This window comes from Balaenoptera physalus (genome assembly GCF_965194825.1).
Source record: "Balaenoptera physalus genome assembly, chromosome: 14".
Taxonomy (NCBI): Eukaryota; Metazoa; Chordata; class Mammalia; order Artiodactyla; family Balaenopteridae; genus Balaenoptera; species Balaenoptera physalus.
Genome location: NC_138893.1, coordinates 27,625,825 through 27,650,652, shown reverse-complemented (window position 1 = coordinate 27,650,652; position 24,828 = coordinate 27,625,825). Strand labels below are relative to the sequence as shown.

Sequence of the window (24,828 nt, the reverse complement as noted above, 5' to 3'; positions counted from 1 at the left end):
ATTGACAATGTTGTGTTAATTTCTGCTGTACAGCACAGTGATTCAGTTATACATATATATGTTCTTGATGGCCATGCGTTACAGCCTCTGGGCCGGACAACCTCACTGTTCCATTTGCTGGAAAAAGGAAGAGGCTCAAACCGACTCCCATACTTGGGCAAAAGGCTGCTGTTGATAAGTTCATAATTTCTCCAATGCAATAATAATAATGTGCCTCACCCTCAAATGCTCGAGGGTTTTGCTGTCCAGGAAACATACGCACGTCCCCATCCTACCTTGCAGAAGTGTTGCCTTTTCTCCTTACTTTTCAGTGTGGATGAAGTTTGCCAATTTGCTAATTTAACAGAAGATTCAGACCTGAGTAGAAGGTAGTTGCACCACACCTGTTACCCCCTGCTCTCCCTTCCGAGTGGATACGTGTCCTCTGCAGTGCAGGTGTCCTGCGGGGACTGGCGCCGTTTCCATCTGGTTGAGATCCTGCCTTGAGACCAGGCCAGGACCCTTGCCTTTCAGAAGTTTGCGTGTCTGTTAATCGGTTAGCTCTGCTTTGCTAGGTGGCCCCGCAGGATATGGGTGTTTGCAGGATAGCACTTTTTTTTCCTATTACTGTTCTTAGCGTCCGCCCGTGTCCCCTACTGCTGCCTTGCAGGTGACATGACCATCCAATTTGAGCTCCTTGCACAGAGCTCGTGCTTGGTAAATACGTTTAATCTGAGCCACCAGATGTGAGTGGTCTCGGTTTCCTTTTCCTTCACTCATCTCAAACTGCCTGTTTTTGTATGTCCCGCCTACAGTTCTCTCCTGGATTGGAGGCAAATGTGCCGTCTCCTTTTCAGAGCCAGTTCTGCGTGTGCCCGGTTTCTTTCCCTCACCTTTTTAGCACTTGCTCCATTCATTCTTCCATGTCCTCTTGCATCTCCCATCTCTGCATCTCCTCTCTCTTCTCGTTCTGTGCGTAGAACTTTCCGAGCCCCAGAAATGCTGCCGACCATCCCTGCTTCATGCCAGGTCGCTAGAGTCTGTTCTGTCTTGTTCTGTTCACCATTTGGCAACTCCTAGAGAATATCTAGCTGTTGCCACCACTTTGTAACTACCCATGCCCCTGCCTTCTCTCCCCTCCCTTCTGGAACTGTTCTGTCCTGGAGTCCCTAACATCCTCTGATAACCACATCCCATGCCGATCAGACAGCCCTCATCCTCCTGAGTGAGTCTTTCCTGGGCATTTGAGTACCTCTTTCTTTTAGCTGATGGATAGACCAAAAGGACACATTGCCTAACCATTATTAGTTTCAGAACAACACTTGAGGGTAGAATTAAACACCCTAAATTTATACATGAATAAATTGATACTCAGAAAGATTAAGTAATCTCCCTGGTTTACATTATTTATGAAAAAATTGGAATTCTTTCACAACGTGGTTGTTGTTTTTTTTATTTAAATACACTGTAATCCCTCATTTATGACCCTAATTTTAATTTATTTTACCTCCTTCAGCACTTTTAATCATTGTTTTCTTTTCTTTAATAAATTTATTTAGTTATATTTGGCTGCGTTGGGTCTTCGTTGTGGTGCGTGGGCTTCTCACTGCGGTAGCTTCTCTTGTTGCGGAGTGCAGGCTCAGTAGTTGTGGCACACAGGCTCAGTAGTTGTGGCTCACGGGCTCTAGATTGCAGGCTCAGTAGTTGTGGCGCATGGGCTTAGTTGCTCTGCGGCATGTGGCATCTTCCTGGACCAGGGCTCGAACCCTTGTCTCCTGCATGGGCAGGCGGATTCTTAACCACTGCGTCACCAGGGAAGTCCTAATCATTGTTTTTTTATGGCATCTTTTAGCGTAGCTATCCTCATACTGTTGTCACCCTAATATTTTTCTTTCAACTTCTTTTGTTTCTTCTTATTATCTCCCTGCACAAACCTTGCTTTCTTTTTCTTTCTTTCTTTTTTTCTTTCTTTTTTATTGAGGTATAGCTGATTTACAATGTTGTGTTAATTTCTTCTGTACAGCAAAGGGATTCAGTTATACGTATACGTACATTCTTTTTTTAAATATTCTTTTCCATTATGGTTTATCATAGGATACTGAATGTAGTTCTCTGTGCTATACAGTAGGACCTTGTTGTTTATCCACTCCATATAATAATAGCTTACATCTGCTAACTCCAACGTCCCACTCCATCCCTCCACCAGCCCCCTCCCCCTTGGCAACCACAAGTCTGTTCTCTATGTCCACAAGTCTGTTTCTGTTTCGTAGATAGGTTCATTTGCATAATATTTTAGTTGCCACATATAAGTGATATCATACGGTATTTGTCTTTCTCTTTCTGACTTACTTCACTTAGTATGATAACCTCTAGTTGCATCCACGTTGCTGTAAGTGGCATTATTTCATTTTTTTTTAATGGCTGAGTAGTATTACATTATATATATATATTATATATATATATATACACCACATCTTCTTTATCAATTCATCTGTTGATGGACAGTTAGATTGTTTACATGTTTTGGCTATTGTGAATAGTCCCTGCACAAATCTTGACCTCTCTGCAAACTTCTGTGTTCTGCGTCTGCATGTCCCATCATTTGCTAGAGGTTGTTAATCTCCTACGACAGGCACTTCTCCCATATCGTTGCTTTGTCTTCCTAACGTCCACTTTTAGGTATAAATTTTATCAACCAAATGAGTGTTCTTTATTTTTCTTTACTATTTTATAACTATGAAATATTTAAGTTATTTTTAGGGATAAGTAATGCTTCATGGACCATCTTTTCTGCCAAAACATCTCTCTATTTAGGTTTATTTCCTTGGGATCAACTCCCACAAGCAATGTTGCTGAGTCAAAAGCATTTTAAAGGGAGGACTTAAACGTGTCAATTTGGGAGACTGGATGAACAAAACAGAAAATCAAATTTAAAGCGCAAGCTTAAAAGCTAAAACTGAAATGCTGTCTACGAATCAGAAAAAACTTAAGTGCCTATTTATGTATTATTGTTCATTATGTCTGTAAGCAACATGTTGCCTTGATTCTAAGCCAATCATGGATCTCAGTAAATGGTCAGGAACTTACATTTCTACAAGTAGTTTGAATTTCATCACTTTTCCTCTTGGCAGTATTCCATATTCCATTTTGCCAACTACTGAGATACCCAGTCCCACAGTGAGCAAGCACCCAGACTGGTCCTTATACTAAAGCAAGATTTTACTGGTAACAGAATTCTGGTTCGTTAATTTTCTAAATGCTCTCGCCTGCTGCTGGAAAATTTTTGGCCTTCAGAACAACGTGTTCACAACTGTAGCCAGACAGAGGAATTTATAGAAGCCTTTGGTTGTCAGATGGGCAAGCTGTGCTAGGAATAATGGCTGGAGTCAGGTGAAGATTTGAGCAGAATTTTAAGGGGAGGAATCGTTGTTTGGGGAAGTGGCCTCCCAGTTGCTGGTTGCAGCCATCACCTTTCCATCGTTGAGTCTGTATCAGGGGCACGGTTTGGTGTTCTTGCATAGTTCATCCTATAGCTCTGATCCAGTCAAGTCCAAAGAGCCGTGATCAGTGACCATCATTTCTCCTCTTCCCTCCAGCTGTTGTCTGGCCAGAGGGTAGTAAAAGCGACAGTTGGAGGAGATACTCATTCACTTGTCGCCATATTTATTAGGTGATTACCACATTCCCATGTTCTGAGTGCTAGGCATTCAGTGCTGCACCCATCAGCCTTGTTCCCTGGCCTCAGCGGGGCTTTATTATAACACAGAGGGCGGGGGGAGGAGGAAAGAAAAGGTGAGGGCAGGGAAAAGTAAGAAACATTCCAAAGTCAGGCATCTCGTGCCATTGTACCGAGAACCCGCTCATGGGACACCTGCTAAGACCCTGTCCTTTCAATGTAACTTGCCTTTGTCCCTGATTTCCAGCTTTAAGAGATGAAAACTAGTTTTTTAATTGGATTCTGCACATTACTTCCTTGGAACTGGATAGTGTAAGCGGTTTAAGCAGTTTCACGCTGGGTGTTATTTCATTAATGACACTGTTTTTGGATCATAATTCTCATAAACTGATAGTATGCTAATTTTCTGGAAGCCAAAAGGATGAGAATCCTACTGTGTGTCTGTTGAGCATACTGTGCTTTGCCAGGAGGTTCTGAGCTCCTAGGGATTTCTCATTCTACTGTAAAAAAAAAAAAGCAAAGATATATCTTGAAAAGATTTCCAGTTAATAAATGTTAAGTTCACTTACCAGTTGCTTATCTGTTTGGAGATCCTCATGGAAATAATGGCAAAGTCATGCTTCAGACATGTAATGCCAGCATACTGGCAATGTGACTATGCTCATATATGCTTTTGCATGTTGAAGAACAAAGTTTTCTTGTATGTTGGTGCCATGTATCAGAGGGAAAAATGCCACATGGAAAATATTTTTATGAGATATTAAAAATTTTAGAATATAATTACTTTCATTAATCTAAAAGAACATCAAAATATTTGAATAGGGATTTCCTTTATAGAAATAGGAGCATAATTTGACTTAATATGCAGTAGTATATGTGAGACGCACAATTGAAAATATTGTTGTGTCAAAATAGAATTTGCTTTTTTTTTTTTTTTTTTTTTGTATCACTAATAGTAGAGCCAGATAAATAACTTGGTTCAAAATGGAATCATCAAGTCGTAACATTTTGAACTGGAGGAACCTTTTTATTTTTTACTTTTCGGCTGGGGGTAGAGGGGGGAATCTTCTTTAAATGAGAAAAATTGGTAACTTACTTAGCTTGCTGCCAACAAACTAGGACAGGTAGCTTCTGACCTCTATCCCGTCTAATCTCCTGCCCACACCTGTGCTTATCAAACTTTTCTCACTCCACCAGCCAAGGATGCTCTTGGCAATGACCCCCTACCATTTGCACTGAGACAAAGCAGGGCTTTTTCAAAGTTCACATGTCTCTATACTGTCTGCACTGTTGATGCCCGTTGTCTCTGTCACATTGAAATTCACGGTCCTTTCCTTATTTTTTCCTCCTATTTTGTGCGTTTATTTCCCAATCAAAGGATAATCAGTTATTAAGGTCAAACTTCTAGATATTGTTTATTTAATTCTCCAGATTCAGAGTTGGGTCTTTGGATTTGCCCTGAGCTTTTCCTTTTAGGTTCAAGAAGATTGGGGGTAAAGAAGAAACTGTCAGTGCACTGCAGTTGGACTGGACTTGCTGAAATATATTCTACAAGTCCTAACAAGTGTGAACATGTGATTCATGATCTGTTCAAAGCAGCCCTAAAGAAGTAAAGGTTTTGGTTAAGCTTACTGCTATTTTGGGGTTATGTGCTTAGCTTTTGGCTAACTTCCTTATCTCCCATCATTCTACTCACTCACATCTTGGCCATTTTGTCTATAAAGGGGAGGGAGTACTAGGTCTTGTCAGAGCTAATTAATTTTTTTAAATTTAATTGTGATGAAATATACATAACTTAAAAGGTACCACCTAACCTTTTCTAAGTGTACAGTTCAATGGCATTAAGTACATTCACACTGTTAGGCAACCGTCATCACCATGCATCTGCAGAACTCTTTTCATCCTTCCAAACTGAAACTCTTATAGCCATTAATCACTAACTCTCCCTTCTCCCTTCCTCCAGCCCCTGGTACCCTAGCACCCTTCTACTTTCTGTCTCTGTGGATTTTACTACTCTAGACAATCAGGGCTGGCTTTGAAAGCATTCCTTGGTGTGGAATCCCCTGGTCATCTTCTCAGCCCACTTGATTCCAGTGCTGAGTGAGACCCTGTCTTCCTTACCTTCTGTCCCATCTCTGTCCCGGCCCAGCCTGCTCTGTGATTCTGACCATGTCCCCAGCCTATACCAGTGGCAGGTGTAGACCAGCTCTTACCATTTTGAAGGTCACTCATGCAGCCCTTTTCATTGTTCACACTGTCCCCTCCCTTACTGTTGGAGCTTCTCAAGCCTTGAGACTATGTCTTCATATTTCTGTATCCTCAGCCTCTCCCACAGTCTCTGGCCCAGAGTATGGGGTTCAGAATGAATGCTAGGAGCATTAGGGATAAATGACAGAACCCAAAATGTTCAAAGATGTCATCTGGTTAAAGTTCCTTCTGCTCCTGTGTCCTGGATTGATCTTCATTGTATCTTCCTGGGTGAACGAGCAGTTGCCTTTCTCAGTTGATTTGAAGGTACAATAGTGTAAGGTTCGTCCAGATAGAGTGAGGAGAAGCGATACCCAGCAAGTGGTTTAATGTGCAGCTCTCGGAGTCACAATGTCTTATAAAGATGATCTCTTGTGTGGAACTTGCACCTCATGGCTTATCTTTACTTTACTGAGTCTCCTTCAGTTATTTCCTTAATTTGATGTAGAGCTCAGTGCTTTTTCGATTAAAGACTCTTGAACTAAACCTTTGGGAGGACGGTCTACATCTTGTGAAGCTCAGCTTTTCTGTTTTGAGGCCTCATTCGGAGGAGAGTGGAAAGCTGAACCGTGTGTAGCCTGGCCTGCTGGACAGCGAAGTACTGTTACGGTGAGAGTGTTTGACAGACACCCTTTAATTCAATGACGTTCTGTCAGGGAGATGCTGTTCTCATAGCATCAGTCAGTATTTTTGTCTTTGTCGCCTTTAGCCATGTGTGTAGGGAGGGAAGTTGCTGTATCTGAGCTTCCAGGAGCAGCACAGAGGGGTACAGATGTCGAAGTTAATACACGCTGATGTTTCCAGCATTTATTTTTTATCAAGATTTGTGCTTACAAATGGCCTGTTGAAAGTAATTGTGTAATTAGCTTAATAAATCGCCTTTCTGTCATTGGTCTCTCCATATCTCCGTACACACACTCCCCGGCTCAGCACAGTTTGCCTTTTTTCACCAGAAGCTTTTATCAGTAGGGACTACAGACCAGCTGAGGTTTGCTTTCTGCTACTTAGCTTATCAAAATGACTTGGAGACTCGCAAGAAAAATAAGATACTGATGTTTTCTTGGGTATATGTTTATAGCCATGCTTTGGGCTCACATGTGCCTTCTTAAAAATTTATGTATTTACTTTCTGTCCCTGGAAAATCAGGTTTTCTTGATAACCCATTAACTATTCTTTTTTCAAAGCAATCTTTTTTTAAAAAATTATTTCCAATTTGTTTATTTTTGGCTGTGTTGGGTCTTCGTTGCTGCGCGCGGGCTTTCTCTAGTTGCGGTGCGAGGGCTTCTCATTGCGGTGGCTTCTTTTGTTGCGGAGCACGGGCGCTAGGCGTGTGGGCTTCAGTAGTTGTGGCACGCGGGCTTCAGTAGTTGTGGTTCGCGGGCTCCAGTAGTTGTGGTTCGTGGGCTCTAGAGCGCAGGCTCAGTAGTTGTGGCGCACAGGCTTAGTTGCTCCGCGGCATGTGGGATCTTTCCGGACCAGGGCTGAAACCCGTGTCCCCTGCATTGGCAGGCAGATTCTTAACCACTGTGCCACCAGGGAAGTACCATTAACTATTTAATAAGAAAAAATATCCTGTTTTAATTATATCCAAAGATAACTTTGGACTGTTGTTTTTAGGATGGAGAAACTCTATTAAGAAATACTGTTTTAGGGCTTCCCTAGTGGCGCAGTGGTTGGGAGTCTGCCTGCGAATGCAGGGGACACGGGTTCGAGCCCTGGTCTGGGAAGATCCCACATGCCGCGGAGCAACTAGGCCCGTGAGCCATAACTACTGAGCCTGCGTGTCTGGAGCCTGTGCTCCGCAACAAGAGAGGCCGCGATAGTGAGAGGCCCGCGCACCGCGATGAAGAGTGGCCCCCACTTGCTGCAACTAGAGAAAAGCCCTCGCACAGAAACGAAGACCCAACACAGCCGAAAATTAATTAATTAATTAATTAATTTTTAAAAAATGCTTTAAAAAACAAAACAAAACAAAAAATGAAATACTGTTTTAAAACGTGTATACATTTTTTTTTTAACACGGCTTAAGTTACTTGTAATAAAGAATTTCAAATAAAAATAAACGAGAATTTAAAGCAGGAGTTTTGTGGAAGGGCAAAAAGGAGGGTATATGATAAAAAATTTGCTTAAGCTCAGACTAGTAGAAAGTTAAAATACATTTTAATGAACTTAAATATGTTAACTGTGCTGTTGGAATAAGAAAAAGTTATATGTAACCATTAAATTAGAAGTATCAGAAAAATTACTGTATATACTTTTGTACTCTAGTTTTGAGGAAGTTCCTTTATGTACATAAAATCAATGTTTACAAAATATATCCTGAAATTCACATTTTCCACCGATTAACTATTCTCTCTCTGCCAGTAAATCTGAATGAGAGAGGTTTGGAATTCATATGTTGTTATGTGTCAAAAGTACACAAAGTAATAGATGGGAACAAGAATTGTAATTTGTTTGCAGGCCCCTCGTAACTGAATTTTCTAAGTACTAAACTGACTTTTAAAAATTTTTATAATTGAGTGTTTTATTGGTAATGACAGGAAAGGAAGAAGTTTTAGTCAGTCAAGCATAGAGTTGCCTCACTTACTGCATCAATGCTACAGGCAAGAGAGGGGTGTGTCAGAGACTTCCCTGAAGAGGACAGGTGAGCCCATGGTGTGTCCTCTGCTTTGTGAATCTTGACATTTTCTCTGATCACCATTCTTTCCTTTTAGATCCCAGAGAAAGGGCACAACATAGGATGCAGCCAAGCCCGTCCTTTTCTTTGTTTATTCTGTTCACCATCTCATGTTGATCCGGGCTGCCAGCAACCAAATGCAGGGCTTAATCAGTTTTGTCTAATTAACTACAATTAGATTGAAGGATTCCTCTCCAAGGAGTGAGGGTTGCTTTGGAAGAATGCAGAGAAGTTAGCCTTCCGAGTTCTAGCTGCCGGATACATAGCTTAGAAGATTACAAGTTGTTGCAAAAGTATCTTTTCCACTGTTTCACTCTGTAATTGCCAGGGAAGGATTTGCATTCCTGTGCAAGAGTATGCAAAGAGAAAGCCAGACGAAACCTGTCATCCGTAAGAAGTAGTTAATACAATATGCTGCTTTCTAAGTGAGCACCAAAGTTGTTGATGTTTTGAAATTTTCCTAATAGGCAACTTTCTTCTTTTTTTTTTTTTTAAAGGTTTTTTACTCTTTTTTTAACAATTTTTATTTATTTATTTATTTATGGCTGTGTTGCGTCTTCGTTTCTGTGCGAGGGCTTTCTCTAGTTGCGGCAAGCGGGGGCCACTCTTCATCACGGTGCGAGGGCCTCTCACTGTCGTGGCCTCTCGTTGCGGAGCACAGGCTCCAGACGCGCAGGCTCAGCAATTGTGGCTCACGGGCCCAGTTGCTCCGCGGCATGCGGGATCCTCCCAGACCAGGGCTCGAACCCGTGTCCCCTGCATTGGCAGGCAGATTCTCAACCACTGCGCCACCAGGGGAGCCCAATAGGCAACTTTCTATCCCCATCATATTGATGGTTCTCGTGGACTGGCGTAGGATCTAATTGGCAAAGAGAGTAACTATGTATAAGACACAGGAAACTTGGAGGCAAATAAAGTTGAGCATTGAGGTCCCTGCCCTGTCTTTGCTTCTGTCTTACTTTCTGCCTCTCTGACCAGCTCCCACAAAGGGGCCTGTTGGGCTCCCAGCTCCCAGGCTCCTGGGACCTTCACCATTGTGATTAGAGAGCATCTCCGCCTGCACTGAATTTCTCCCACTTCTCTTCCCAGTTCCACCGGGCTGGGTGCCCCTGTTCCATTCCCCGCCAGCACCCGTGTCACCCCATCTTGACCCTGCCACGCTAATACAACTGCTCTTTAATGGGTCTTTTCTCACCAGACACCGGGGCAGGCACCTGTGGCTTATTTCCATTCATATTGCAAGCCCCAGCACAGGACCTGGCTCTGTAGCAAGTAGTGATGCATGTGTGTGTTGATAAGTGAGTGGATGATTCCGAGGTCCTAGTGTACAGTCAGCTCCCCCGTGTGGCCGTCCTTGACCCCTCCCACTCACCAGGTGGCTCTCGATTGCTCGCTGGAGATCACACCTGTAATTCATTGCCCTGCCTGTCCTCTCCTTTATCTCTTGCTCTTGGCTTAGCCTTTGTCCTTGTTGCTCCAGAGCTCCTGTCCTGGACACCCTCTCTTCGGGGTCAGGGCAGCATGAATATACTCGCTAGGTGAAGACACCTGGCCATCATAAGAGCTTCCGAGGGCAGGGGGAAGGTGACTGAGACTTGTAACTCTCTGCCAGTGTGGGCCTCCCTCAGCTGCGGCATGGTTGGCGACCATTTGTAACCAACGCATTTTACAGGCGGTGTTCCTAAGGCCTCCGTTCTGTATCCTCAGACACGCCCTGAGCACCTACCTGGTGGGCAGGAAGCAGACAAAAAATGGATGTGAGGTGGGCTCTCTCGTGCTCTACTGGCTTCATTCTGAGCCGTCCGCCAGCAGCCCTTTATCTGAAATGCCTGGCTGCAGCGGATGGTCTGGACACTTTACCCCGATCCTGGTTCCCCTGGAAATTACCCTGCTCTTCCTGGAAATGCTGCCCTCTGGTTGGAAAAGGCTTATTACTTCATGGCCAGTTATAAAGCGCAGGTAGTGTGTAGAAAGGGGCGGGGCCGTAGTGATGCCAAGCCTTCCTCCTGTTCTCAGGGTTCCAGGCAGTGAGAACCTCACACTTCCTTCCATGCTGGCAGAATCAGGATGAGCCGCCTTTGATCTGTGACTCTCCCATTGGGGCGCTGCTGGTGAGGTTTCACTGCGGCTCAGACACAGTCAGATCTGGAAGCCAGATCTCGGAGTGACTTTCAGGCTGGGCTGAGCGTGGATTCCTAGCAATCCCCCTCAGCTCCCTCCGAGTAACAAGCGACAAGGTAGGACTTTTTGAGCCTTACATAAACCTGCTCTATTGGATGTTCCTGAGCTCTGACTGATCTCTTCCCCATTACCTTTATAACCCTTCGCTTAAATTTTACTGCCTACCCTATAACTGATACTTGTTAGTAACCGAGTAGATTTTCCATCTGGTAAAATCATGAAAATATTAGAAATTTGAAGATGATTTTATTATTTTTATTTTTTTGGCTTTATAGAAATTTATTTCATAGCAATTATGCCAACGTAAGGACTTATCAAATACACAAGAAATGTGAACCATATAAATACCTCATTATCCTAACAAGACTCTAATTATATCAAAATTTTCTCAGAATTTTATTGAAGCCATTAGCAACTCAAAATAATAAATAAATATGTTCTTTTCTCTGTCAGATTATAAAGATCTCCTTGATCACACATATTTCTTTGTATGTTTTTGAATTTCTCTGTTCTTTCAAAGCAGACTTTTTTTAAATGGTGATATACACATGCTGGGTTAATGTCCTTTGGGTTTCAACACACTCTCCTCTGCATTCTGTGGTCTATGACGATAATTTTAATATTTCAAAACGAGCCACATTTGCCCTCGCCTATTTTTCGTACGAATGGATTTTGCTCACAGGTTGTAGAGGGAGGGGAGTTGAATCATCTGGCTGCAGGGCTTCTCTCCTTCCTGATGGAGTGTAGATGAGGAGACCCTCCAGAAAGGTGTGCCTGAGTCACAGGAACGTGCCCGGGTCCCCAGGTGGTGGGAAGACTCTTTCTCTCTCATCTGTGGGGTGGGGCGGGGCGCAGCTCGGTGCGCTCGGCGGAATGTTCTCTCAAACGCTCTACAAAGCCTGTAAGCAAAATGAGGTTTTCTGCTTCCTCAGTTTTGCTGGATTACGTGGCTGCATTATGATCGCTGGGTGGCTACCAGCGCACTCTTGTTTGGTTTTTGCCTTTGCCCCGTGTTTTGATGGAGACTTATTACAATGACGTGATGTGACTCAGGTGAGGCTTTGCGTGGGATGGAAGCCACGGGCTGCACCTGTACACACCTATCACTGCCCAGTAAATAGACTCCCAGACCATGTCTTACAACAGGGCCCTGGGCTTTTACTCCATGTACAAAAGTGCACAGATTTTCTAGCATATCAGGTTGTCGTTATCAATGCAATGTCCATTAAATGACCAGGCAGCTTTGCTTTAAGGCTCATCTGGCAATTCTTTTTTTCCAGGACAGCGTTTAAATTTGCTTTGAATATGATAACCCAGAGAGAGAGCTCTCTTTAGAGAAAAGGTAGATGGCGAATCCCCAGGGTAGTTTCTTACATTCAGATGCCCTCACAGCAAACCCCACCACAGAGACATTTTGCTAAGTAATGTGAATTCAGTACTATTAGATACCAAAAAATTCTGGTAGTATTGTCAGCGTCTCAGAACATACATTTCAAGTTGATTGTAAAAAATACTTTGGTACATGAATTTCTTTAGAAAAGTGTTATTTAACAGTAGGTTTAGGGATCTTTAAAAAGACTAGAAAGAAATGGATAACTTCATTAGAAGTACATTTTTTTTTAATTGATAGAATCAGTCTGTCCTTATTTCCAGTTGTGGCCTTTGCTGGACTGAATAATTTCCCTTTTATTTGTTTATATTAGGCCTTTTTTCGCTTTAATTTTTTTTTTTTTTTTTAATGACAACAGCACGGGCATTCAGTCTGCCTCGTCAAAGGATTTATTGCTCTTTTCTTGGCATTAGAGCTTGGTTGGCGAGTGAAACAGTGATCCCCGCCCTCTTGGAGTTTATATTCCAGTGGGGAGAGTTGATCAACAACAGTTCTAATAAGTAGGTGGATTACGTGACTGTGTATGAAGGTAACTCGTGCAGGAGAAGGTGGTGTAAGAGGATGGGGTGTGCTGGGGCCTGAGCGGGGGTCCAGCTTTGAATGGGATGGGGCAGCATCAGTACTGGGGAGGCAGGCCCTGGAGCCACACGCTGGAGGAAGGGGTTGCGAGTAAGGCGGTCTTCTTGGGGAGGAGGCTTCATCAGAGGACACAGGCAGGGCAGCCTCTTAAGGGGAGAAGCTGGGCAAGTTCTAAGACCCCATGGAGACTGTGACTGAAGCCATGAGGTTATATTAGGTTCTAGGGCTGCCATAACGAAAGCCACAGAGTGGGTGGCTTAAACAACCAAAATTCATTCCTTATCGTTCTAGAGGCCAGAAGTCCAATATCAAGGTGTCCTGCTGAGTTGGTTTCTTCTGAAGTCTCTCTCCTTGGCTTGGAGATGGCCGTCTTCTTACTGCATCTTCACATGGCCCTCCTTCTGTGTGTGTCTGTGTCCTAATCTCCTCTTCGTTAAGGAGTACCAGTAATATTGAATGAGGGCCACCTTAATGACCTTATTTTACCTTAATTGTCTCTTTAAAGACCCCATATTCAAATACATTTACGTTCTGAGGTTCTGGGGGGTTAGGACTTCAACATATGAATTTGCAGGGGAGGGGGGACAAAATTCAGCTCATATCAGAGATGGAGTCAGGGGTATTTTGTAGAGAGGTGGGGCAGCTCATGGATGGCCTTGTAGGTGCATTCATTGGTCAACATTAGAAATTATTATTTGTGATAATGGTTTTATCCCCAATAATGGTGCTTTCCTTTCCAGAATTCCCGTGTAGTTGTGTGAAGTTTCCAGTTCTTTCAAACAAATACCTCCTATTGACTGTGCTTCTCTTTAACTGATCAGTCTAGAATTCTGCTTTTTGCCCCGTCATGACACCAAAACAGCTGATTTAAATGCAAAACTAATGGGCTTCATTATCCCGTGTACTTCTTGTTGAGACAGGAACTCGGATCACTACATTTTGCAGACTTTTAACTGTGTAGCCAGATAATTAGCTTGTGAAAAACATACTCAATTTTGCAAACAAGGAGTGATTCTGGAAAGTAATTGAAATTAGTCATTATAGTACGACTTTGTGGATTTACCTTCCACTACATGCTGTTAAGATCTTGTCTAAGCAAGATTAATTAAAAAAAAAAAAATCTTGGCTGAACATCTGTTGAAAAGTGGCTCCCAATTTAGATCTTCTCAATGTGACTTGTGACGAGAGTTTTGGGTTCAGATGAAGGGAAACCAATGTGATTTGTGATGCTTCCTTTCTTTCTTTTTCTTAAGTGTTAAGATTTTATTTACAAAGCTTCTTTGTTGTACAGAACGTAAAAATGCTGTTACAATCTCAGTGTAACTGGCAGCCACGGATGGTTGACTCACCAATCACAGCTCTCCACACGACAGCAAGAGTCTTACACAAAAACCTAACAGCGCTTGTAATTTGGTTGGGGTGAAGTCCCCAAGCTTGGTGGTGGATTTCTAAGAGGGACTAAATGGAGGAAGGCGGAATGTCACAGAAACTATTCTTTGGCTCTTTGGGTGGGTGGGTGTCCTGGGGTTTGTAATCACAGCTACCTTTTTTTTTTTCCTTAAACAGCTACCAAATCCATGTGAGCAGTCCAGCCAATCCTGAACAGTTCTTTTTTTGCAGGTTATTTGGGGTCTTAATCATCTTCGCCTTCATCATCTGTTTCTCTCTTCCTCTTTTCACCTTTCCCGATTTCTTCTTCTTCTTCCTCCTCATCTTCATCCTCACCATCTTCATCTTCATCTTCATCAGCTTCTCCATCATGACCCCATGATGTGAATGTCTCTTCCTCCCCACTGACTTCGTCTTCATCTTCATCGTCTTCATCATCACACTCTTCTTCCTCACCATCCTCCTCCTCCTCCTGGTCCTCATCTTCTCCTCCTTCATCGTCCTCTTCTTCATCCACACCATCCACCTCGGCATCTGAGTTGGACACCGTGATCCTCTCGGTCATAGCCATCTAGGTAGGTCAGCTGGGGCAGGAGCTTGAAGACACTCTCTCCGTAGTCAGTCAGGTTAGTAACCTCACAGTTAAACAGATCCAGGCTCTTCAAACATTCCAACTGTTTCAAAGGTTCCAGGATGCTGATATCTTTCAGTTTATTTCCACTTAAGTTTAGATGTGTAAGATTTGGAAGTTTTTCTGCTGATATAGCCAGATCTCCCAAGATTCAGTTGTCACTGAGCTCAAGCTTTTTCAATTTAGGTAGTTTGGGGAGATTTGAAACTGAAATCAAGCCTACATTTATTAAACTGAGGAACTCTAAGTTCACACATTCAGCCGTTAAGCCCTCAATTTTCCCATCATTTGATGTGCAATTGTCCAGGACAAGTTCTCGAACAGCTGCCAGGGTCCAGTTCCTCAGCCCCAGGTGGATCGTCCTCTTCTTGTCCATGTTTCTCTCCCCCCCGCCCCGTCTTCAAACTTCACTTTCCGCGGCGGGGGCAGACGGGGGAGAGGCGTCCCAGCCTGCGCAGAGAGGGCTGTCGGAAGGGGTCTGAGCGGTCCCGGGCGGCATGTGGCATGCGGGCAGGCGAGTGGAGCCCCCGGATCCGATGCTTCCCCGGATCCGATGCTTCCCCAGATCCGATGCTTCCTTTTTATTTTTATGCGTGAGTCAAGTACCTGAAATCTCTATGATTGTCATGTTAAAACATTAATCTTCAAAATATGTGAATTTGTTTCAAAGAGATTAATCTTAAAAAAACCAATGTTTTATATTCCCTCATGAAAACTGTGGTGGTCACCATTATGATTGGTAATTAGAAGACACAGCTCTAAATTTTGATAAGAGTAGGGGAATGGCTTCTTCTAGTATTTTCATTAAGTCTGTGTAGGAATAGATAGATGTGAATAATGTGTACATAACTCTGGGTACTCGCTGTATATTTTGATTGATATCCCCTTGAATATTTTTCTCAACATCTTGGAAGGGGTTTTGGTTTTGTCTTGTTTTTGCAAAATGTGATGTGACAGTATCTACAGTGTATACTTGCCAAGTGCATGATGATACCTCAGAGCAGGTACCAGAGGGTCTCCTTAAGATACTAAGGAGCTTTAAACAAGAGCTTCGCTTGTCAGGGTTGAGTGAAGCTCTTGTTTAAATTTAGCTGACAGTAAGCTCCCTGTCAACACACTCTGGCCAATAGAATGTGAGTTTCACGAGGGCTTCAAGAATAGTGCCTAACGCAGTGTGCCTCTGTAAATGTTTGTTCGATGATGCCCTTCCTAGGAAATGGGAGTTATAAAGAAATGTCCCTCTTCTAAGTTTTGTTTTATTATAGCTTGACCTTACATATTTATTTTTGGGGGCGGTACCTTTCTTGCCCCCTTAGTAAAATTTAACAGCATCCCTATGTGCTCTTTTTTTTAAAAAATTAATTAATTAATTAATTAATTTTTGGCTGTGTTGGGTCTTTGTTTCTGTGCGAGGGCTTTCTCTAGTTGTGGCGAGTGGGGGCCACTCTTCATCGCGGTGCGCGGGCCCCTCACCATCGCGGCCTCTCTTGTTGCGGAGCACAGGCTCCAGACGCGCAGGCTCAGTAGTTGTGGCTCACGGGCCCAGTTGCTCCGCAGCATGTGGGATCCTCCCAGACCAGGGCTCGAACCCGTGTCCCCTGCATTGGCAGGCAGATTCTCAACCACTGCGCCACCAGGGAAGCCCCCTATGTGCTCTTATGATGCGTGATTTTATTGCTGGATCTTTTTGCCCTTCAATATAAAACTCTTATATTTTAGTAATATCCATAATCCTATTTGTTTAGCTTCACATATTTTGTCAGAGATGATCTCTAGGTTAGGAATTTTCCTTAACATCTTAAGGTCTATCTTAAGCCAATATCCAGGAGACTAGATATTAAATATTCTCACCACCCATAAAAATGGCAATTATGGGACATGATAGATGTGTTAGCTAACCTTAAGTTGTGATTGTATTGCAATATATAAATGTATGAAATCAACACATTGTATGCCTTAAACTATGTCAATTAAATCTCAATTAAAAAAATAAAAATAAAGCATTAGACCCTAAAGGCATGCATGCCCATTAAAATCTCTTAAAAAAAACCAAAGATGCTGGCTCTTATTACAGCTTGCCATTGTCTTGGTGGTGAGGGCCTGTGTAGTAAGTCCAGAAACAGAAATACAGTTTATAGCGATTGGAAAGGACAACACGAAATTATTGACAGATGTTGGCTTGGTCTGTTTCAGCATCTCTCCCCAGCCACCCCTCCACACACCCCCCCATAACAGACTATAGGGAGTAATGACAGAATTCTGCAAGTTCAATTATAAAGTTTACACATCACAGTCAATGGTTTTCCCAAGTATACAAATAAAAATATAGAGAAAAATTTAAAACCTTTTGGAAAAAAAAGCTCTCCTCCCACTAGGAACAGTAATACAAGAGCCGTTTAAGATCCATATGATGAAAACCACAAAATATTCCTGAATGGCCTCAAAAGAGACTTGAACAAATGGAGAGACACTGGGTGTGTGTAATTGAGAAGGCTGCTATCATAAGCCTCTCAATGAATTTAAAAATTCAATGCCACCTCAATTTCAATTCCAGTGGGACTTGTTTCAAACTCAGTAATGTGGTTTTAAAGTTCATGTGGAAGAATAGATTGGCATGGACACTCAGGGAAATGTGAAAACCAAGGGTGATGATGTAGGACTTGTACTACAGATAACAAACCATTTGAAAGCTAAAGCTACAGTAACTGAAGTATGATCCAATGTTCATTAAAACTAGTCTCTTTCTATATATGTGACAGCAGGAATGAATCCGCTAAAATATCAATATTAGTTGCGTATCATCTTATGGGGATTTTATGATTTTCAAGTGTTCTTCTTTATATATATCTTCTTCTTTTTACTGCATGATCATATATATAAATATGATCATACAGTAAAATTCACCCTTTTTAGTTCTGAATTTTGATGGATATATACAGTTGTGTAATCACCACCAAATACAAGTTTAGAGTATGGTGATATGCCTAAAAAAGTCCCTCATCATTCCCCTCTGGAGTCAAACTTCTCCCCTTTGTCACTGTAGTTTTGGGTATCTAGAATGTCACATAAATGAATTTATACACTGTGTCGCCTTTTGTGTTGACGTCTTTCAGTTAGCACAGTTTTTTTTTTTTCTCTTTAAAACAAAAGAAACCCTTGGTGTTTGAGAATGATGCACATTTATTTATTCAGTAGTAGGTCCATTGTATTGCTCAGTACTATTCCGTCATATGGATTTACCACGGTCTGTTGATCCACTTACTAGGTAATAGACATGTAAGGTGTCTCCATGTTTGGCAATTAAGACTAAGACTGTCTATAAATATTTGTATAGAGGTCTTTGTGTGGATATATGTTTTCATTTCTCTTGGGTAAATACCTAGAAGCAGGAAGGTTGGGTCCTGCCAAACCTTTTCCAAAATGTCTGTATCCTTTTGCCTTCAGACCAGCAACATAGGAGAATGTCTGTTCTGCAACTTCCTGCTTTTTTTATTTTTTTAAACTTTAGCCATTCTAATAGGTGTGTAGTGGTATCTCATTGTGGTTTTAATTTGCATTTTCCTAATAATTAGTGACACTGAACGTGGTTTCATGTCTGTCTCAGCCATTTGTATCTCCTTTTAAGTGAAATGTCTCTTTAAATTTTTTTGCCAATTTTTCGATTTGGTTGGTTGTTAATTGAGTTTTCAGAATTCTTTATATATTCTGGATACAAGCCCTTTGTCTGAGGTGTGTTTTGCAAATATTTTCTCCAGTTCTGCAGTCTGCCTTTTCACCTTCTTTTCAATGTCTTTCAAAGAGCAAATGTTTTTGATTTTGAAGAAGTTCTATTGCTCATTTTTTTCTTTTATGTTTCATGCTTTTTGTATCCCAAGAAATATATGCCAAATCCAAGGTCAGAAAGGTTTTCCTTGTGTTTTCTTCTAGAAGTTTTGCTGTTTTGGGGGTTTTGCATTTATGTCTATGATACATTTTGTGTTGATTTTTGTATATGGTGCAGAGGATCAATTCTATCTCCCCACCCCATGCCTTTTTCTTTGAGACTTTTCATATGTGTCTAATTGTACCATTTGAAAATACCACTTGTTGAAAAGATTATACTTTTTCATTGAATTTTCTTGGCACCTTTGTTGAAAATCTGTTAACCATAGGTGTGCGGTCAGGTTTTTTCATCTATAGGCCTTTTTCACCAGTACCACACAGTCTTAATATCTGTAGTTTTATAGTAAATCGTAAAAGCAGATAGTGTGTGTCCTTTAACATTATTCAAGATTTCTTTGGCTGTTTCACATTATTTGCTTTTCCACTTGAAGTTTAGAATCAGATTGTTAATTTCTACAATAACCTCCTGCTGACTGTAGATCACTTGGCATCCTAACTATATTGATTCTTCCAAAGCATGAACATAATATGTATCTCCAGTTTTTTTAGGTATTCTTTGACTCTGTTTTGAACGTTTCGTGACTTCAGCATACAAATTTCGTGACTTTAAAGTATTCTTGTGTGTTTTTTGTGTGTTTTATCCGTCATTATCACCACCACCACCATTATAGCCATCATTTGTGTATGTAGCCGGACACTGGGCCCAGGCCAGTGGTCTTGTCCAGTGTCCCATAATCTGCATCTGTCTACTGCTCCCTCTCCCGTCCCCTCCCCCTTCTTCTTCTTCCCCCTCCCCTGCCCCTTCTTCCCTTTCTTCCTCCTCCTCCTCCTTCTTCCTTTTTTTTTTTTCTTAAACTTTGGTCTGAGGGCTGTTTCTTGCTCTTCTCATCTTCTAATTGTATATTGGCCAGGTGGCTTAAACTCTCTCTATACTCTTATCTGTAAAAAGGAGTTAATATCCCCTATACACCCCCTGAAAAAAACTAGGGTAAGGATGTTTTCCTCAAAAAATTATTCCTCATGGTTTAACATTTTTGGCATAAAATACTACCTCAGCGATAATGTGTCCTTCACATTCCATCGAACCGGGGGGCACAGCTGTAATGAGGAAGAATGCGTGGGGGACACTTTCAGATGGAGTATCTTCATCCCCAAGGACCTTTGACCTAATAGTTTCAACCCCCATTGAGGATTGCTTTAGGAGCTGAAACAGGTGATTTCCTAATTTTCTCGTCCCGTCTACGTTGTTTGGTCTGTAAGAAAAGAGCCTTACCTTTGCCTCTCCTTCCAAGGCCACCCGCCTCACCCATCCCCTTGTTCATGTATCACCATAGACTCAAGGACTTTCCCTGCGTTGTAATCCATTGCTCTCCTTGTTCATTGCGACACTCGGGTGTCGCAGGTGTCCCACTGTGGCCAGGATGGCCTCTTCCAGCATCCTCGTCGTCCTGTCTTGGTCCCCTTGGTCCCAGGCCCCCTGTGTGTGCTCCTCCTGGGCGGCGCTGTGTTTACTCACCTGACCAAGCCCCCGGAACTCCATGCCTTCAACACAGCACCCACTCTTTGAGTGTGAGTTGAGTGTTGCACTTGTTAATACTCTGCAACATTTTGAATCTTTTCATCATTTTGGCCTTTTCCCCCCACTTTCTTATGGTATATTCCAAGTGGCTCCATCTCCTCCGAATCTTGGGGACCTTCGATTTCCTCAGGACTGTGGTAAAGGGAGATGAGATGGGCGTGGAGCCCCAGTGGGGTGTGCTTCATACTTGCAGTGTTTTCTTACACACCTGCTCGACAGGTACATTGCTCTGCAGAATTTCTCTTGGGTACCCCCCAGATTGAGTCCCACTTCCCCATAGTAGGAGATTTTGAAAATAAACCTCAAGGCACTTAGAGCCTAAATCACTTTGGGTGCTTACGCAGTCGTAAGCAGACGAGCTATGGGTGATGTGATGTGTAGCGTTTGAGCCTATATCTGCACACAATAGATGTATTTATTTATGTATAAGTAACTATTTCCTAAGAAATAATATCTTATAAATGAGATCATCCCTGTTTCTTTTATACAATAATCTCATATTCCCAAATATATTTTATTCTCCTTAAAGATTCATTAATTTTTTTAACCCTTGGTATGTGACATAGTTTTCTCCTCACCGACTCATGTAACCAATATAAATAATATTGAGGGACAGCATCCATTTATGATTCCTATAGAGGAATTTCATTTCGTCCAGTAAAGAGTTTCAACTTTAATCTATAACTGTGATGGGAAGAGTGTCCTTTATGGACAGAAGTCAATTTAAAAAATGTGTGGCGCATTGATCCTCCTTCAAAGGCAAAATTTTATTAAGACTCAATTACTCTTGTTTCTATTGCAGTGTATTTACAGTTACTATATATCATGGGAGAACATTTGAAAAATCTGATTATTTTAAATTATCTGATTTTCTGAGTTTATGAAAATAAATATAAAATTTTCTGCTGTACTCTGACTTATGTTAGCAACAAATGAATTCTATCAAGAAGTTGTATACAAAGTATATATTCCTGATTATTACATAAAGTATAATTGTATGCATAAAATTTGATTGTAATTTATTTTCATCCCTTATAACAAATGTGAATATGTGTTTAATTTATTATATTGAATAAGCAGCAAATAATTGTTATGATTAATGCAAGATCCAGATAGTCCCTTTTGGTATATTCGTCCTATAAACATCTTCTTAAAATTACTGCCACTGTAAAATGGAAAATGATTTTGTTTTTAAAATTAGATTTCTTTCCTTATAGTGTCTGCAATGATATGAAATACTAGCATTCAATTTAAATTTAAGATTCAGGTTTAATTTTGTTGCTAGTAGTTGTAAAGAGCTAATAGATGACATTAGTTTCTCAACTATACTATTTTTAATTTTGTATAGCTTCTTTTTACAAACATCCCTCGCTCAACGGCCCTTTATATTGATAAAATAAGGGATCACAATATTTTGGAAACTAAATAAGTAAAAATTAACCATACTTTGGATAAAGGATTCATGGGACTGAATTTATCTTTAAATGAGAAAGGGAACAAAAGACAGCCCTCAGTTTCGCCATGGATTGTATTTCTGGGAAAGATGTACTAAGTTCAAATGATGTGAGTGAATATTTATTTTTCCAAGAACCTCAGTGTTAACAACAGTACCCGATTCAGCCGTTTTGTTGTATCTTATGCTTAAGCACATATTTAATTAACAAGACGTGAAATACTCTGCAAAGTACAGCAGTGACTTTTGCCTTCTGATGTTTTTCACGTGGGGCACTGTCTTCTCTCCTTCATTTTACACCATTGTTCTATCTGCATTATCATTTCTTCCTTGTAACCCCCATCCTAAAAGGGTTAAGTAATTTCATATGATGGGAAAACACATAAGTGAAGAAATCAAAGCAAAGGTGAAAAAAACTGTCTTGTGTCTATTTCACAAATCTAAAGAGAAAGAACAATTTCACAAGGATCATAGAATTTGGAAGGAGTTTTCCAAGTAGGTTATTATTGTTTTAAATCAGAATAGTATATTACTCGGTTTACAAGGACAGATCGTTTGACTTGCCCTGAGAATTAGCTGCCCCTTCACCGTCCCCTCCATGATCAATTCCCGATCCACACCTGCAGCTCTTTTTGCTTTTCGTTTGTTCTTGAATGTTTGAGATTCATTGTTCTATCCGTAGTGTTCCAGAATCTCACAAATATGAGCCTGGGTCGTGCTTGACACACAGTGGGCCCTTTCATTTTGCATATGCGTGACATTTTAGAAAAGTTATCTTACATCTTTTAATTAATTAACTTTTATTTAAAATTTTTGACAGCTTTATTGAGATCTAATTTGTATGCCATAAAATTCATCTATTTAATATGAACGATTTAAGGGTTTTAACTGTATGCACAGAGTTGTTTAACCATTACCATGATCAATTTTAGAATACTGTCATCATCCTCAAAGGAAACCTGTATGCAACAGCAGTCACTCCCCATTTCCCCCCAAACCTCCAGCCCTTGGCAATCACAAGTCTAACTTTCTGCTTTTATAGGTTTGCCTATCCTGGACATTTTCTAGAAATAGAATTATGCAAAATATGATCATCTGTTCCAGCCAGCTGGAATTTTGATAGGGATTGGGTTGAATCTGTACCTCAATTTGGAGAGTATAGCCATGTTAACGATATTAAGTCTTCTAATCCATGAACATGGGGTATCTTTCTATTTATTTAGGTCCTCTTTTATTTCTTTTAACACTACCTTCTAGTTTTCGGGGACCAAGTTAAATTTATTCTTAAGTATTTTTTCGATGCTTTTGTAAATGGAATTTTTTCTCTCTCTCTGTGTGTCTTCTTGTTCTACTTTTGGAGGATTTCATTAGTTTTTTATCCCAACGCTTCTATTAAAATGTTTATTTTTGCTAATACAGCTGAAATATTCCAGAAGCATTTCTTTGTCTTTGTTCCTTTTTTTCTTTTTATAACATTATGTTCTTGTTTTATGGATATAATCTCCTATCTACCTGAGGAAAATAATGATAGTTCTTTGAATTTTCTTATATTTTCTAAATTTTCTTTCATTCCTCTGGCTTCTGTTTTTGTTTGTTCCGGTCTCCTTTATTAATACTTGGTTGACTTTTCTCACAGAGCTTGGAGGCTGGTGGGCTTCGCTGCATGGCAAACCACTGTGGGCTGGGTTCTCACGCTGTCAGAACCTCCATAGGAAGTTAGTAGGTACGCTCTTGGGCTGGTCAGTTTCTCCAAAGAGGATTCTTCCAGTCTCCTGTTCCAGTTTGCTATGGGGCTAAGCCTGGTGGAGGGGCTGAGCCTTGCTGCTTTGCTGGGAGCTGAGCCGAGCAGAGTGGGAGTTTACAGTGATTGGCTTCCTTTTTTTTTTATTTAATTTATTTATTTTTGGCTGCGTTGGGTCTTCGTTGCTGCACGCGGGCTTTCTCTAGTTGCGGTAAGTGGGGGCTACTCTTCGTTGCGGTGCTCAGGCTTCTCATTGTGGTGGCTTCTCTTGTTGCGGAGCACGGGCTCTAGGCATGTGGGCTCAGTAGTTGTGACATGTGGGCTCAGTAGTTGTGGCTCACAGGCTCTAGAGCATAGGCTCAGTAGTTGTGGCACATGGGCTTAGTTGCTCCGTGGCATGTGGGATCCTCCCAGAGCAGGGCTCAAACCCATGCCTCCTGCATTGGCCGGCAGATTTCCAACCACTGCACCACCAGGGAAGCCCCCAGTGATTGGCTTCTTATCATTGGATAGTCTCAGCCAGGTGGCTCCTGCCACGCTGTCTCTTTTGCTTTGTCCAGAGGATAAACACGTGGTTCCTGCCGGGAGTGAGCGGGGTTCCCTTGGTGGATGTGCTGGGGTGGGCATATTGGCCACGTTTTAAAGACATCAGTGCTTTCGGTTTCCACTTGACATGCAGCCTCGCTTTCTGAGTACCTGGCACCTCCAGTTTCTGAGCCTTCCTAGGGTTCTCTGCCCAGAATCAACAGGATTCCTGATAGATATTCACTCCCTTCCTGCCTCCAGGGCCGCCGGTAACCATTCCTGCGTCGACTTGTCAGCTTTCAGAATTCTCTTGTCTGTAGTTGTGTCTCTTCTTATTCTCTTGGTCGTTGTGGGTTTGTGAGTTGTTTTTTTTAAACATCTTTATTGGAGTATAATTGCTTTACAATGGTGTGTTAGTTTCTGCTGTATAACAAAGTGAATCAGCTATACATATACATATGTTCCCATATCCCCTTCATCTTGTATCTCCCTCCCACCCTCCCTATCTTACCCCTCTAGGTGGTCACAAAGCACTGAGCCGATCTTCCTGTGCTATGCGGCTGCTTCCCACTAGCTATCTGGTTTGCGAGTTTTAGAAACATTTTTTATTGTCAGTTTAATGTGAGGAGACAGATGAGTTTGTGTTTTCATTGTTTTAAATTTGTTACGTGGAAGCCCCCTGCTTATATTTTCACAAACATCAACTCTACAGAGACTTTGGAGGACGCTTTGGGCCAGTTAATGACATTTGGGGATATTCTTTGTGTTATCTTTTCGGACTCCCCCTTTTTCTCTCTTAAATTTCCTTGTAACAGTAGAACCTTTAAGTGTTTCACCACTGGCTTTCCCTCTTGAAAACAGAAAGCCTTTGCGTTCTCGAGGGCTTTCTCCTCCTCTGT

General features: G+C 41.6%; 1 protein-coding gene and 1 pseudogene across 4 annotated transcripts in view; one reads left to right on the top strand and one right to left on the bottom strand.

Annotated features, from left to right (window-relative positions):
* Positions 1-24,828, top strand: part of DOCK1 (dedicator of cytokinesis 1) — a 534,315-nt gene that overhangs the window by 296,288 nt on the left and 213,199 nt on the right. The gene's annotated exons all lie outside the window — the stretch shown is intronic.
* Positions 14,264-15,262, bottom strand: LOC309642152 (acidic leucine-rich nuclear phosphoprotein 32 family member D pseudogene; annotated as a pseudogene). The gene has a single exon. The product of its transcript is annotated as an acidic leucine-rich nuclear phosphoprotein 32 family member D pseudogene (transcript).